This window comes from Triticum aestivum, chromosome 3D, assembly GCF_018294505.1.
Source record: "Triticum aestivum cultivar Chinese Spring chromosome 3D, IWGSC CS RefSeq v2.1, whole genome shotgun sequence".
In the NCBI taxonomy this organism is placed as follows: domain Eukaryota; kingdom Viridiplantae; phylum Streptophyta; class Magnoliopsida; order Poales; family Poaceae; genus Triticum; species Triticum aestivum.
The window spans coordinates 29,523,334-29,528,212 of record NC_057802.1 but is presented as its reverse complement, the minus strand read 5'-3'; the positions used below and the strand labels follow the sequence as shown (position 1 = coordinate 29,528,212).

The 4,879-nt window shown below is 45.1% G+C and overlaps 1 long non-coding RNA gene across 1 annotated transcript; it reads left to right on the top strand.

The window, feature by feature from the left end:
- Positions 1-2,344: 2,344 nt before the first annotated feature.
- Positions 2,345-3,626, top strand: LOC123073921 (uncharacterized). Its single transcript, XR_006435794.1, has 3 exons — positions 2,345-2,531; positions 2,657-2,797; positions 3,307-3,626. It is a non-coding gene; the product is annotated as an uncharacterized lncRNA (long non-coding RNA).
- Positions 3,627-4,879: the final 1,253 nt, after the last annotated feature.

The window sequence follows — 4,879 nt, the reverse complement described above, 5'->3', positions numbered from 1 at the left end:
TTACACTTTGAAATGGTAGAAGTCGGCTCTTAGAGTATGCTCATTTGTTGTGACTGTAATAGTTAATTTTTTTTGCCGTGAAGCTTCTCTGTTTCAGGTGGCAAGTAGTTTGCCCTTCCATTTGCATGGGTTGCCGCACATTCTGTAGTTGTTCGAGTTATTAGTTCTCCTTGCTGCCCAAAGAAAGTAAACTCGGCAAAAGGTGGGTCCGTTTGGTCTTCAGCCTCTATGTGTTTTTAAAAGCCTGAGCATTTTAGAATATATTTCAGGTGCGGGCGGGTAGTCATGGCCACACAGGGTGCCTTGGTTGCGGGTGGTTGACGAAGCTAGGGTGCGATGAAAGGTTGTGAGCGTCGAGGTACATCACTTGCCCAGTCCTTGTACTGGCCAATGGTGGCGGCATTCATTGACATCGTATCCTTCCTGAAGGCTCCGTCGCGGCGTTCCCACTCCTTTTGTGCTCCGGATGAAACTTGAAATATAGGATCGGGCGGTGGTGACTATCTGTGATCGTACCATTCTAGGAGGCACCATTTTGGAGTCCTGGCTTCGTCGTTGTCCATCTCACCTCTCCGTTGCGGATTCTCATGGTGGAGATCTCCGTTGGCTCTAAGCGGTCTTCTTTGCACATCTATAGTTTGCTTGGTAGTTGGTGGGGTGGTGTGTTGGTGCACGACACCTTTGATCTTGTCTTGGGTGTGTGTGTTGTGTGTGGTGGTGGCGTCTATTTGTATCGGTCTGCCCAGATGTAATGCGGTGATGGTTGTGTTAAAATATAAGAGGGGGGGGGGCTTTTTATCATTTCGCTGGGCTTTGTGCGGTAAATCAATAAGAGCAGTAAATAAACCTTTGTATCTTATCTGGAATGTGTGTGTTGTGTGCGGTGGTGGTGTCTGTTTGTATCGGTCTGGTCGGATGTAATGAAGTGATGGATGCGTTAAAATATAAAGGGGGAAACCCTTTTTATCATTTCGCTGGGCTTTGTGCGGTAAATCAGTAGGAGCAGTTTTTTTCTTTTGCGGGAAAATCAGTAGGACCAGTTAAAAAATAAAAAAAATAAAAAATATAGAGAAACCCATGTGAGCACACGGAGAGCCGTCGTCTAGAATGGCAAACGCACAGGAGCGAGCCTGGCTTAGCCGGTTTAATATAGTAGTATATATTCCCTCATGTGACTGCCAAAGGAGATTTGCCCCAAAGAACGATAGATATGTTTTGCCAAAGAAGATCTGCCCAGAGCGCAATAGAGGGGGAAAACATGTGCCAAGGAAGATCTGCCCAAAAGTACCATTCTGTGCTCATATATGCAGGATTCCCATGTATTTACGGTCCATAAGGGTTGGTGTGCTTCGTCGTCCAAAAAACATGTTCCACGGGCAAGATCAAGTTCGTGGCAAAAAAGGAACTAGTGCTTAATGAGATCTGCGCATAATGCATTTGCCAAAGACCAGATTTGCCCACAGTACAGAAGAGGGGAAAAAACATGTGCCAAAGGAGATCTGCCCAGAAGAACTACGTGTCACATACATATATGAAGGATTTGAATGTTCATAAGAGGCTCAATTTTCGGCTCTTATCTTGCTACCTAGCTTAAACACAGCCACACAGTGACACAGGTACGTACGATCGACAAAGCAAAGCCAGACCAGAAAGCGAAAAAGAAAGTTAAAGAAGAGACACAGTCCCACACATGCATGCATGCATGGCATGCACAGCGCACGTACACGCTCAGTTTAGAAGCTCGAACAGTGGCTCGAGCGCCGCCTGCGCGAGGTCAGCAGCGGCCACGGCTGCCGCCTGAAAGCGCTGGTGCACGAAGGACAGGAGCAGAAGAGCCACGGCGGCAACCCAGAGCAAGAACCCGGTGACGGCGTCGGCGCCAGCGTTGCTGCTCGGAGGGGGCGTGGCCCGGAGGGGGAAGGAGACGGCCAGCAGCATGTACGCGGCGGCGTAGAGGCGGAGGCGGCGCTCCATGTTGTGCTGACCATCGTCGACGCCGGCGTAGTACTGCTGTGCCGTCGCTAGGAAGAGGTTCCGGAGGAAAGCCGCCATTTCTCTGACTGTGTTAAGCTGCAGTGTATACCGGGCTGTTGGGATTAGTAGACACAGTTAGGGTCAATCGTATATATAGACCACATGACGTTGGAACGATCAAGTACAACGAAGAACATGACTCGGAGCTCATTGTTTAGTAGAGTTGAATTGAGTGTGATGACAGTTTGTACCTGACAATAGTTGATTAATTTCCAAGGTTAGATAGATTTATTTATAGATGTAGGAAGGGGATCAGAACGACTAGGATAGAATCTGAGCATGTGTTGCAAAAATAGAAAAAAATGATGCTGGACCATCAGATGAGAAATCGATGGCACAGGTCCGGACGGAGTGATCTCTGCACAAAATTTGCAAAAGGGTCCGATTTGGTTTCGATGCCCTCCCGATTCAATCCCAAATCCCGTACGCAGCGGTGTCTCGCAGGACGAAAAATCGTCCTCGTCGGCGGCGGCGGCCCAGATCCTGAGCCAAGCTAGGTAGGCTAGCACGCCCAGCAAATGTGCTGATCCATCTCCTGTCCGATGGCTCCTAACCGTTTGGTCGCCGGCGGCGCAGTTTGAGGCAGATTAGATTTGATTCCTCACCTCCTCCCCCCTCTCAGGCTCCTGGATCAGCTCATGGACGTGCTCCCTCCCCCTCTTGCGACCCAGCACTAGCTCGACGGTGGTGGACTCCTCGCCTCCTTCCCGACCGGCCGCTTTTAGGTGCTACGAACACTCCACCAAGGTGGTTTGTTCTTCAGGTAAATAACTAAATATATATCTCTATAGTTTTATTTTCCTTTTACTTGTTATCGTCAAATCTGATCATGTCTCAGTGACGCATTTTTAGAAATTAGATTAATACTGCCTCATTGGGTCGAATCACTGAATAAATGATTAGGTTGGTACAAGCAAACGAGGATAAACTTAAACCTATGCCTATGGTTCTATAGATATTGTGAAAATTAGAACCATACGACTAGAGTTGGCATTTTGGAGAAGTGACACTGGCCGTTAGAATGTTCAGCTCCCATGCCACTTAGATATCTGAGTACTATTTTTTTCAGAATTCCAGATTTGCAGGCACTGCAGTGACCTGGTTCAAATATTAAGTACATTCGACACAAGAATATCTGTAGCATAACTAATTCAATTCACCGGTCAGTGATCAGTAAACACATGAGCACACTATGATCTTCATGTCGACAATTTCCGATACTTCTTATTAGTTACTAACTATTACTATTCCAATCTGAAACATGAACACCAGTAGGAAAGGGAAATGTCACTCACTCTGGCTCTGCGGAGCGGCTCGATGTCCCATGAGACGTAGACCCCCAAGCCGCCAGGGCCCTCGAGGAACTCGACCCCGTCTGCGATCATCATCCAAGCGTACCTGACCCGGTAGAAGTCAACGTCCAACAATGTGTGAATGCCAAGGTCCAAGGATTATGTAATACTGAGAAAGGGGCAAGTTGTAACATGCTCATGTCTGTCCTATATTAGTAGAGATTGAATTGTGCTGCACTATTGCAATCTGTGCTCCTTTGGTGATGGATATATCGGTTCATGTACATTGTTATTTGTATATCTCACTTGCCTTGTATGGTACTCCCTCTATAAACAAATATAAGACGTTTTTAGGTCACTATTAGTGACTTAAAACGTCTTGTATTAGTTTACAGAGGGAGTGCTATGCTACTATACTTTTGCCTTCCTTGGTGTGCATCAGGGATATGATTTGTTGATATCTTGATTCCAGATGGTTTATTATGTGATATGTGCTGCAACAGCTTTATGTGTGATATATACTCGTTTATCGAGTGTTCAGTACCTAATCTGAAGAGAAAGAGGATTTGCTATTGGGTACAGCTTTAGTGTTATGGTAGCTCTATCCATATCTGAATATCTACATTTGTTTAATGTCAGTAGCTAATCTAAAGAGATATTTTGCTATTGGTTATTGTTTGGTGGTTTCATAACCATATTTTGTGTTTTCAATATGCAGTCCTGCCGGGTGTTCTTTTTATGCTTCCTGATTCCTATGTTGATGTGAGAACAAGGACTATGGTGGTAAGCTTATTGCTTATCTGCTCTTTAGCCCATTGTGTTGTCGAATTTTATGCTAGCTGTTGGTAGGCCATACTTTACGATTTTCCTTAAAGTAGAATTGGTGAATCAGGTTTGCGATAGCTGATTCCAAGTGACTATTCCCTTCCAGTTAATCTTATCGATTTGATTCTACGTAATGAAGCAATACCAGTTCTGTGCAAATTATGCACTCATTGCGCAGTTTGATCCAATGGAGCACGGCGAATCAATTTTATTAATCAGTGTTAAGGTTGCAGTCATAAAATGATCCTTTTGAAAAGAATGATCCTTCCATCATGATTTGCTTGGCTTTCTATTCAAAGGCTCTATACCATTCTCAGACTGTTCACATGCCTCATGAATCATTACTTGTACAAGTCTAATTGCTCCTTTCATATCTGAACTATATACTACCCTTGTTCACATTTCTGTTCTCCATCAAGAAAATTTCAATAAATGTGATTTCTTTTTGTACCAGAGTAATTTTTTTAGAGAAAAGGTGTCGGCCGAGCCCGAGAAAAGGTTCGAACCTAACCCGGCTTTGAATTAACAAAGCCATCAACCGGCCAGGATTACAAGTAAGCGTACAACAAGTAAAGAAACAAGAAACGACAAAGATACAGAGAGCTGTAGCAGCTTACGACCTATTTGAGATACAGGCAAACAAGAGATGGTAATAGGAGCCTAGCCAAGATCACCAAGGTCAGACGCCCTGAGTAGTAGCCACACCAGCAGCAGGGTGAGGGCAGCAA